This window comes from Tympanuchus pallidicinctus, unplaced genomic scaffold (genome assembly GCF_026119805.1).
Source record: "Tympanuchus pallidicinctus isolate F22 unplaced genomic scaffold, pur_lepc_1.0 scaffold9, whole genome shotgun sequence".
NCBI classification, from domain to species: domain Eukaryota; kingdom Metazoa; phylum Chordata; class Aves; order Galliformes; family Phasianidae; genus Tympanuchus; species Tympanuchus pallidicinctus.
In genome coordinates this window covers 16,547,580-16,559,300 of record NW_026294813.1, presented here as the reverse complement: position 1 = coordinate 16,559,300, position 11,721 = coordinate 16,547,580, and the positions used below count along the sequence as shown (strand labels likewise).

The 11,721-nt window shown below is 45.5% G+C and overlaps 1 protein-coding gene across 1 annotated transcript in view; it reads left to right on the top strand.

Annotated features, from left to right (window-relative positions):
* TPGS2 (tubulin polyglutamylase complex subunit 2) overlaps positions 1-8,708 on the top strand; it is a 47,523-nt gene extending 38,815 nt beyond the window's left edge. The window contains exon 8 of the mRNA XM_052670682.1: positions 8,454-8,708. The gene's annotated coding sequence lies outside the window, so the exon portion shown is untranslated. The remainder of the gene's footprint in view (positions 1-8,453) is intronic.
* The last annotated feature ends 3,013 nt before the right edge of the window (positions 8,709-11,721 follow it).

Here is an 11,721-nt window from a genome sequence, read left to right as displayed (position 1 = left end):
TTACCATGCTAGGCAGGGCTGAGAACTGAAGACAGAGGAATGTGGCTGTATGTGAGTGGGAACTTGCTCCAGTGTGCAGCCCTTCTCCTCACTCTTTGAGAGAATGGTGCCAGGGGGTCAGAGCCTCTGTGTCCCAGACTGCTAAAGCTCACTCATCCAGACATAATCTGCAGGATGGTTGTGTCAGCAGAAGAGGAATTATTTGATTGCCACTGATCTTCGAGGAGTGAGTATGGCTGTCTGGGAAGGAGTAGCTTGGAGTTCTGCTCACCCGCTTGTTGGGCAACAAAGCAGAGGTCATCAAGGTTCTGTCCCCGCCCTGCTTAACCCTCTGCTATGGTGGGCCACCATCCCCTTCTGCTCTCTGTCTGGCTTTTCAGACAGAGCTGAGTCATTTTTACATGCTGTAGGGCATGGTGATTTGTGTGACCACACAGGTTTCCTCCTGGACAAAGCCTTTGACACCCCATGTTTTAACAGAGAGAGAAATCAGGGTACAGGGACCCTGTATCACTGATGACCACGGGAGACTTAGGGAGGACTTCAGCCGAGGTCATGCCAAATAATCTCCTGCTGTCATCCCCCAGTCACTGCTCATGCTTTACACACACCTGTGGGCACCGTATCCCCCCAGCCTGTTCAGAGTCAGGCTCACATCATGTCCCTATACGTGCCATCAGCCCCTGCTCACCCTGGTCCCACTGCAGTGTTTCCCCTAGCCCCATGGGGAGAGCTGTGAGCTCTGAGGATTCAGACACTCCTGCTGAGCTTTCAGCTCAGTTCTGTTTTCAATCTGAAGATAATCTGAAGCAGGAAAACCACAAGGTTCACAGGTCATCATAGTGCTGGAGATAAGAGGAACCTGGCTTTTTCCTGTGAATGCCCATGCTCTGAAAGACAGAGATTAAAGGTGAAAAGATGCAGGCTGAGGAAGAAACTCACTGAACTGAATGAGCAGTGAGAAGTAACTGGTGTTGTCCATCAGAGCCCGCATTGCAGCTCAGATTTTAAGCATTTAGGAGTAAGATCATGTTGACCTATGCCCAAAGAAACTGAACTCATTTTGCTGGACTCCTCACCTTCAAATGGGGATAACTTCTGGTTTCTTCTGCCGAAGGCTGTATTTCATTTGGAGATAGAGAAATGAGAGTTTCTGTAACTAATTTTCATGTATAAAATACACTGTAAAGTGCTGGGAGGTGGCAGGATGGCATGTAGGCAGAGTCTCATGGATTCTGGTTATGCTCAGGTCTGAGGAATTTGCAGTTCAATTAGAAACTGAAAATTAGACTGCAAGAGAAGGAGGAACCAATTTGTTTTGAAGTCAGACCTAAATGCAGCTTAGTCCTAACAGCCCTAGGCCCCTTATTGCCAGCAGCAGAAAATGTTAGCCTTTATCACACCCACCAGAGTGTCAAACATCATCCAGTGCCAGCATGATTCACACCAGTAGCAAGCAATGCCTGCCACCAGGGATCTGTCTTTATTATCTCCATAGGGATGGAATGCCTGGGAAATGGGTGGCCAAGGTGGCCTTCTCACATCTGCCCCAGCCTGGAGGGCTGCTGGCAGCACAGACATGAAGGAATCCGAAGGAAACCCCCGATAAGCTCTTACTATCACAGTGAGGAGATGCCACAAATTCCTTGAAGACATGCACAAATCCCCTTGGACTCTGCCCAGCTTCTCCCAGTACCCCAAGGAGCTCTACAGGCATTGTAAAGCAGTGGAGGTCTGGCTCTATATTGGCCTAACCCCATCATCCTTACACCTTTCCCTTGCCCTTTGGCTGCTCTCATGCTCTTTTGGGAGACAGAAAAGTAGAGCCAGGTATGATGAATCCGTATGGTTTACTATCAGTCTACATGAAAATGCATTTACTCAGAGAAAGCCATAGAAGCTGGAAGAATAAGTTATTTGTCCTGACTCACATAGTTTCCCTGCACAAGTCCTACACAGCAGCAAAACTGACAGCTCCACAAACCAGTCCTCACTGAGCAAAGGCACCAACATGCAGTCTGCTCTACAAAGCACAGGGACTGCACAGCAGCCATTGCATGCAGCACAGGTATTCCCTGCCCATGGCAAATAATAAAGATTGTCTTTTTTGTCCCAATTTGTTTTTGCACGCACAAGCCCACACACATTCATATTAGATATTTCCTAGTGAAGAAGTAACTGTTGCGTACTACCTTTTCAATTTTAACTGCATAGGAATCTTCCTGAGGTCAAAATATTGATTTATAAACTCATGAGACAGGCAGAGGCTTTGTTCCTCTCTCCTGGTGTGTACGTGTGACAGCTGTCTGGAGCCATCTAAGGGTGGGTTTATGCAGATGTGATGGGCACCTGATCCCAACACAGCCTTCAGGTCTGCCACAAGGCCAGCACAATGCCAAACCACAGTGGGTCTGTGAGCCTATAGATATCAATTCTTCACCTTGAAAATTACTGTGTCAAATTGCAAGATGAGCCACAGCAATGCCTGGCTGGAGCTTTCACCTCCAAGAGCAGCTGCTCCGATTCCTACAGTCTACCAGAAAATGTAATGCTATGCTAACATGGTTTTGCCTACTTACCTTGAGGCTACTGAACAAAAAGTTCAAACTGCTTTTTGTGCTGTGGGATTTGCAGTCAATGTGCACAAGTCCTTGCTACATGTCATGGATGCAAAAAAAAAAAAAAAAAAAGAAAGAAAGAAAAAAAGAAAGGAAAAAAGAAAAAGACCAAAAGATTGTTACACGAAGTCATGGAGGGAAAAATCCATCATGGGCTGTTAAACACACGTGCTCCTCTGCTGGTCTCTAAGTTGTGAACTACTGGAGATTATAAAATAACTCCAGGAAAATACTTTTTTTTTTCTATTCATACATTCTCTTTCCATCATATGTAAGAACTACTTCATGAGTACAACCAGCCTGTATGACCACTGCCCCGCTGACTCTGGTGCCCATTGGAAAAGGCTGTCCATCACTCTGGTCACAGGAACAGAAGATCAACATCTTTTATTAGCATGCTGTTGAATCGCTGAGTTGACCTCAGGAGTCAATTTGAGAAATTGAAAAACCAGCATCAGTCTTGGACAGTCACTTCTCCCTGCCCAGTTCCCCTTTTCCAGCTGGTGAGCACTCCACCTCATTCAGAATCAGCTTGTGGGGAACAGAAAAGACATTCAGATAGGGACAGGGAAGAGAGCTGCTTCACAGCTGCGTGATTCTCATGGAAGCACCTGCCCTAGCTTTGTGCCAGAGTTCCCATCAGCTTCTGCCATCAGCTCCACCATATTGCTCTCTTCTCCTCTCCAGCATATTGCCTCATCATAGTGAGGCCAGTGGTCAAAGGCCTCTGAAGAGCAGATGTGACCATGCTTCCAACAATGCAACAGGTCAGGCCAGCAGAGAAGCTTCCTCCAGTAGCCACAGCACTTACTGTAATGCCTAGGGCAGTGCAAAAATTCAATGGCATTGTAGATACAGTGAAGGTTGGAGCTGTTGGAGAGGGTTCAGAGGAGAGCCACAGAGATAATCAGGGGGCTGGAGCATCTCCCTACAAAGACAGGCTGAGGGAGTTGAGCTTGTTCAGCCTGGAGAAAAGAAGGCTGCGGGGTGACCTCATTGCAGCCTCCCAGTATTTAAAAGAAGATTACAAAAAGTAGAGGAATCAACTTTTTACTTGGGTAGACAGAGATAGGACAAGGGGAAATGGTTTTAAGCTCCAGGAGGGAATATTTAGGTTGGATATAAGGGGGAAGTTCTTTACTACAAGACCAGTGAGATGCTGGAACAGTCTGCCAGGAGAGTTTGTGGATGCCCCATCCCTGGAGGTGTTCAGGGCCAGGTTGCGTGGGGCCCTGGGCAATGTGGGGCCCTGCCTGTGGCAGGGGGGCTGGAACTTGACAATCCTTGGAGTTCCTTCTAACCCAAGCCATTCTGTGATTCTATGATTCTATGAAAATTTTAGAAGAGGGAGAACTATTGCACTGTCTGGAATCTCTCCTCCCTGCCCCAGAGCTGGAGGAAGTCACATTGCATGCATCATTTAAAAGCAACCAAGAAGCAAAAACAACTTGAAAACTCACCATGGGGAATAATCATGCCCTAGTTTAGGGCAGTAAATAACTGACTTGTTCTTGTTCCTCTCATATTTTATTGCCTCTGGCATTTGTACAGTACTTCACAGGCGAAAGCAGCCTAATACAGCAGAAGAGCATGTGCAGGCACCATTTCCCCACCTGCACTTGTCCCTTCTGCACAGCCCCGGGATGAGAACAATCTCTCCTTATCATCTTTCACAGAATCACAGAATTGTAGGGGTTGGAAGGGACCTCCAGAGATCATCGAGTCCAACCCCCTGCCAAAGCAGGTTCCCTACAGCAGGTCACACAGGTCGGCATCCAGGCAGGTCTTGAACATCTCCAGAGGAGGAGACTCCACCACCTCCCTGGGCAGCAGGTGCCAGCGCTCCAGTCTTTCAGTCCTCCACCAGCATCTACCTTAGAAGAAACAAAGGGAAAATCTTACGACTGGCAATTTTGTGAGATAAAATATTTTTATCATATATAAGTCGTTTGGGAGAGATGCCTAAGCTCAAGATGATCTGTTTTGGATACAGCTGGGTTCTGAAGACATGTTTCTTCAAACATGCTTTTTACACTCCATTTAGTTATTTGCATCATACAACCACACCACATTCATTGGATCCTGAGTGGTTTGGAAGTACCACTAAAATATCTATCACAAATGCCTTTTTCCCATCAGCAACAACGTGATGAAAGAACTCCTTCCCTGATCAGCATCAGTGCAGAACGAGAAATGAGCCAGCACTGACAAAAACATGTTTTGTTCTATGTTGTCAGCATTGAGGAAAAAGTATGTTCATAATTTGCGTTTGTTGATTCAGACTTGCTAACAGGATAACTAAATCAAGACGAAGAAACGGAGGTTAATACGTCATAATCACCTTTAAGTTCTCAATAGGCCAACCCTAATCTGTGCCCCAGGGTCAAAGTCTAAAGTATTCTGTCTTCACGTCTGCATTAGTAACTCATAAGGTGTAATACAAACCAAATAGACATCTCTTTCTTAGAATGAAGATGTATGCTTTGCTAAAGCCGTCCTGACACTTGGGGCTTTCTCCCTGCCAGCTGGCAGCCCACAGCCTGGGAGAAAACTCCACATCCCATAGATGTTTCCTCCACTGTCAGCTGGTGTGGTGACCTGGATGACCACCAGTCATTATCTTACACAACGAAGACATCGCTCCCACGCTCATTGAACCACCCAACCATCTGTCTGTCTGAGAGCACTGCATCCCTCCCCAGGTGCTGTCAGCACTTTCCACAGTACTCAGTTTTCATCAGAGGTTTCCCTTTCAAGCACTGACCTGTCCTGCCCAATCAGTCCTGCTCAGCTTTCAGCACCTGATACCATCATAAGCCAAGAGAAACGTAAGCAAAGGATAGAAACAGCGGATAGAGATCTAAAATAGGCAATTACACATACAGCAATGCTATGTTATGCACAGAGGTGCATGAAATATGTTTAGGAAAAAAAAATCTAGGTAGATAGGAGAGTTGCTTAGAGCCCAGGATATTATCAGATCTGGAAAAAATGCTGTGTGAATGCACCGCTGGAGAATCAGTCAATGGCTGTGTACAGAAAATACCATAAAGCTGGCTGTTGTACTCTCTCTGGCATACAGTATCATTTCATGGCCTCTGTAAATGATTGACCAATGTGACGTGGGCCTTGCATGATAGTTACCAGACTCACTACCCTGTTCCAGTCCAGTCCCTCCTCACACCCTTCTCTTTAATAAAACAATAAAAAATCTTTTTCAGATCATCACTGGAGAGCAAATGAAGACACTCTGAAAAACATTTGCATACTTCCTCCTGAGTTGCTTTCTGGCCAACCTGCTGGCACTGTTGTGCAGTAGCTGCCACTGTTGTGGCACAAGGAAGGACAATAAATGTGACAGATCCATCAGAATTGTGCCTGCCCCACTCCTTCGGGTTCTGGAGCAGAGCACTACAGCTTCCAGCGTTTAGGAACTTAGCAGGTGGAGATCTGCAGATCAGGACAGCAGTGCTGTAACCAAAACAGCAGGGAGAGGTCCTGGGTCACAGAGGGCTTGTAAATCACATCTGGTGCCTTCAGCCCCCACTGGGAGCCAGTAGCCAGACCACAGAGATCCTGCAGCGCTGCTGTCATTCACTGCACACACAGCAGCTCAGCACACAAGTCTTGGCTGCCCATTGCTGCAGGATGAGGCCCTGCTCTTTGGCCTGGTGTCCAAAGGCAGGGACCTTCACAGCAGGATGCCTGAGCCTTGTCACATCAGCCTCCCAGCCCATGTCCATGTCCTGCTATGTGTACATCTGACACTGGCTGGGAAGCCAGGCCATGTCCAGAAGCAAAGATAGGGGACATGTATTTCACACATATTAATCAAATTGCTGCAAAGACCTCCTTGCCATTTGCAGGCTGAACCGGCCTGCTGCCATTGGGAAATGTTGTTCAGACAAGTTAGGCTGGAAAGCAGCTTGGTGTTCTGTGCACAGATTTTCTACATTTGTAGAAGAGAAGTCTGAGACAAACACACACACACACACAAAGGCCCACAAAATGAAAACACACACCAAAAAAAACCCACAAAAGTGAAGGAGTGATCATCACAAATCTTGTGACTGAGATTCTTCAACCTTCCTTCTCTCTACTAGCATAAGGGCATAAAGGCACCTAACAGAATTTGTGACTGGACAGAGGATCTGCTCTCTTCCTTCGTATCATCCTTTTTCAAACTGGTTGAAACAAGCTCTTTGAAGCAATGAGGAACTCTCCTAATTCCTCTGTAGGTCTGCTGCAGTCAAGCAGAGCCTAGAGGTACTGCGATAATAACCGCCTGTGATGACGTGAATTACAGCAAGGAGGATGTGCAGAAAGATATTTGCACCCATTACAAGTGAGTGAACATAAGCAGCATGAGATGAGCTCTTGGTCTTAGCATATTGCAGGAGCCACAGTGTACTCCAGGAAGTGTGCTGCTGTGGGTTTGGGCTCTGGGGAAGGTCCCTTGCACAGCCCTTCCTGATGGCACACGCTATCCCCTCACAGTTTTACTGCGCAATCCCATGAGATGATTACCACTAAGTGAGATCTCCAGGCTCCTTGGCACTCCATCAAATTGCCATCCCAGACCTCACTGAACTCAGATCGTTCTGGAGAGCTTCTCTTGCCTATCAGTCATGCTGCTGTGCACTCACAAGCTGTTTTCAAGGACTTTGGTTTGCCAGTTTTATCAGTCCTGATATTGTCACCAATGATTACATATTGCAGTGAACCATGATCTCCTTTGCTGCACAGATCTCAGAGAATCAATGAGAAATTTTGAAGAAACTTGCACTATTCAGAGTCTTGTGTACCATGAGGGTCTGAACCCAGCAGCTCCAAATCAGACTTTTGCTCTTCACAATTCAGAAACTGCCAGTAATATTTTATGATGCTCCTTCGTGGAGCAGAGGATATGCAAGTGGGAAAAGGCGTCTTCCATTCTCCACCTCAAACATAGCACTCCAAGACATCACTCCCAAAATAGCTCAATGCTTACACAGGCATGGATAAGCTTGACCATGCTGGGCACTCCCTGAACCCTGGGTTGCCAAGAACAACATTATGTTCTGCTGCTGTTTTCCCATACGATAGAAAATCACCTTAATTCCTTGTTTCAAAGGATCCTGACAGCAGGAGCCCAAACTATCTAAAGAGAGCATCTGTGGCAGGATGAAGGCTGTCCTCGACAATCTCTCCTCCAGTACCTTTGAGCAGTGACGAACTCTTTCCCCTTGTGTAAAAGGAAGAGTCTGTGTGGGGGCAGCCACACTGCAAACTTACCCCAGAGCTAACAGCTATCAAGAACCTTACTACTTTCTGCTGTACCTCCCTGAGCATAAAAGGAGAGCCCTGCACGTGCATCTGCATGTGCTTTTCTGTGAAAAAGCAAGGGAGAGACCAACTCAGTCCAATGAAGAGATTGTGGACAAAATCATTTCATTAAAAACATTTCGCTCCCCTCAGCTGAATGAGAACTAAACATAACAGCTGTTGTTTAATGAATTCCTGGTAATACATAGATATTATGCTGATAAGCACCAAAATAGCAAAGGAGAGGAAGAAAAACAATGATGTTAGCTACACAGAAGGCAAGTCAGAGCTTAATGTAATTTAAGAACATCCTGGTTTCCACCTTTTCATTTATGGGGGTATTTACAGTAATGTGTATAGCAGTGAAGCATTTTAATGGCATTTTGAGGCAGTAAAAGCTTTGGGAAGGTGACATTTATTTCACCGCTGTCCCTGGAGACTGGAGTGAACCACATCATACGTGAATTTCAAAACATGGCCTGCAAAGAAATAAATCATACCTGTTTCAAGTCTCTGGTTTTCTTTCATCAGGACATGGGGAAGACACGAGCAAAACACCATCCCATCCTTCCCACGCGAACCACAGCACCGGGCTCGTCCCTTATTCCCAGCTCCAAGAGGTGGCAGCACCGCTCCTGCCTTCAGGAACCTGTTGCAGCGTGGGACTGGAGCTTCGTCCTGCCCTGCGAACGCGAGGACAGCAAGGGCACGCTGATCCCCTCGGACAACCGCATCTCGAACAGAGCCGGCCCTTGCAGCGAGCACAGCGAAGCACAAGGTGTGCTACGGGGAAGGTGTATTAAACAGAACTTCTTTTGCATTTGCATCTGGCTTATTTTTCATGTTAATGCAAGTGGGGAAAACACTTTCTGGGGTTGAACTGAGCTTCCCAAGGGGAAGCTTGCCAGCACTGCCCATCACAAGCACCTCTGAAGAAATATTAGCAGCACCGATTCTCTTCTGACATCTGTGAGACTGAAAGCTGAAGGCAAAGATACAAATGTGTCGAATAATAAAGACAAGTAGGAATTAAGGAATATAGTCATTGTTTCAAAGACCAAAAAAATTACGGGGAAAAAAAAAAAAAAAATTAGAGAAACAGAAAAAGAATCCTGAGTTCTGGAAACAAAATACATCCTATCAAAGAGACACTTCTCAGTTCAACTTCCGAGTGGTGAGACTGTCACTGGAGAAAGCTAACAGTGAAGTACATGTCAGCAGGTTCATTTTCTCTCCTACCCATGAGAAACAGCAACAGTTAGACCCAAAAGGGTGTCCAAACATGAAAACAGCATTAAAAAAAGCCAAAACAACAGCAACAACAACAACAACAGAGGGAGATTAGATAGTAGTAAATTGATTGTTATTATTATTGAGGTTTTTCTATGTTAGTCTGGATTATAAGTATTAGTATTACTTTAACTGGGCTAGTAATGAGTTTGTTATGTTTAGATTGCATTAAGATTTCAATTAAGCTAATAGTAAGTTTTTGAATCTGTGAGAGTGTAATGTTTTTCTCCTTGCCCATAACATTGTTTCCGCACAGCAGGAGAGTAGTCAGAAGCCACTTGCAGTGCTGAGGAAGCCTTTCCACACAGTGATTTCAAAGACATAGATGACTTCCACCCAAATCCTTCCCTTTCAAGTCTACCCATTTCTGTTTTTTTTCTACCCAGTTTACCTGTCTGAGGATGCATAGGGCAACTTTTACTCACAAGAAAGACACCAGCATCAGATAGTTGGCTTCAAGAGCCAAAATTTTGGACAGTTAAACCAATGTATTAAGAACTGAAACTATTCAAAATGCTCCTTCTGGGCCTTTTCCAGTCATCACTTTACACAAACTTATCAATTACTTCCAATATGTATCTACACATGCATATGCACACCCATCACTTCTTTGGCTTTGTCAGAGTTTAGCCCTTAGTTCATCCAAAGTGAGCTGTCTCACAAGCTCTTTTTCCTCTCTGAGAGCTGTGAGCTGAAATTACTGGCAAGGGAGGAATCACTTAATACATAGGGAAGCACAATGCTTGCTGTCTTTGACCAACCTCCAGTTAGTACAGGTTCAGAGTTCTTCTTTGAGAATGTAGCTTTGACCCAGGAACTCAAGGTACCACTTGAGACGCTCCTGCTTGGTACCCGGGGGCTTGAACGGGGCACTCAGCAGGCTAGTCTGAAAGCAGCACTATCTACTGGAACCTGTACCTGCTCTGCAAAACCACCAGAATTTCTGGCCTTGGATGAGGCACATCGTTCTACTTCAGTCCTTCTACTCTCCTCTTTGGCTGTTTTCATTTTTAATAAATTCACCAAGTTATTTTTCAACTTCCTTGGACCACAGCCTCCATTTCACTAACATCTAACCTGCCAAGAATGTGAGGTCATAATTTCTGCCTGCAGTCACTGGATTTCTCCACAAGACACATCCAAAAAATAGCTTCTATCCCACCTTCTGCTAATTTCTGTTGTACCATTTTATTGTATCTTACTGAATCCACCAGCCTGCTCCTCCTCTAGCTCCTAGAGAGTCAAGTGATGCTGTATAAGGAATTTAATAACACGAAGTAGTATTTTGAATTTTCTTTAAATAAGTAAAATATAGTGATAATAGTAATCACCAGAAGCCCAAAGCCATTGGTTGCTTTGTATCTTAGTGGCATAGCATAACAAAGTCATATGATCACCAAATTACTTATTAGCTGCTTACTAAAATCAGATTTCTTAAAATTGTCAGCAGAAATGAGAATATGAGGAAGGAAAAATGTACAAGGTATCTTTGTTAGAGGCTCACTACAGACAAACTGCAAGAGGAGACATCCTTGTGTTTTCAAGCCTACTCTTCAGCGTAGGAGAAAACAACTGTCTTGAGCCAAGACAGAGATGGAAGTCCATGTTTTACAACCTATTTCCAAATCAGAGTTAAACAGATTGTAAGAAAACTTAATTTACAATAAAATAACAGGAACAAGTTAGAAAAGAATTTCCTCCTACCATCTAATCTAACCTAAATCTCCACTCTTTTTGTTTAAAGCCATTCCCCTTTGCCCTATCATTATCAGATCATGTAAAAAGTCCCTTCAAGTATGGCAAGGGATGCATATATACTCGGAATGCATCACACACACCTCGGTGATCCCATCAATTCTTCCCCTTCTATTCCGGACTCTCCTGAACAGCACCAGAGTCTTCCTCTGGATGTTCTGTCCCATCATCATCATCACAAATCACAGAGTCATTTGAGATGGACGCCCAGGTCCTTTCCGGCAGGGCCGTGCTCTGTCCCTACGTCCCCCGGCTCGTACTGGCAGCGGGGGTTGCCACGACCCGGGTGCGACGCCTCGCGCTTGGATGTGCTGAGCCTCACGAGGTTCCCCTGGGCGCACTGCCCAGCACGTGTGGTCCCTCAAGATGGCATCCTGTCCCTCGAGCATGTCAACTACACCACACTGCCTGCTATCATCTTCAAACTTGCTGAGGGTGCCCTTGACCCTACTGTGGAAGTAATCGATGAAGACATTGAAGAGCACTGCTCCCAGCACTGACCCTTGAGGGACACCACTCATTGCTGATCTCTACCTGAACGTTGAGCCATTAGCCACCACTCTGACTACAATCTTGTAACCTGTTACTCATTCATCAAACAGTTCACCCACCAAATCCATGTATTTCCAATTTAGAGACAAGGATGTTACAGGGCATCATGTCAAAAGTCCAGATAGATGACATTGGTGTCTCTTCTGTTGTCCACTGACACACCATCATAAACGGCAACAAGGCTGGTCAGGCAGGACCTGCC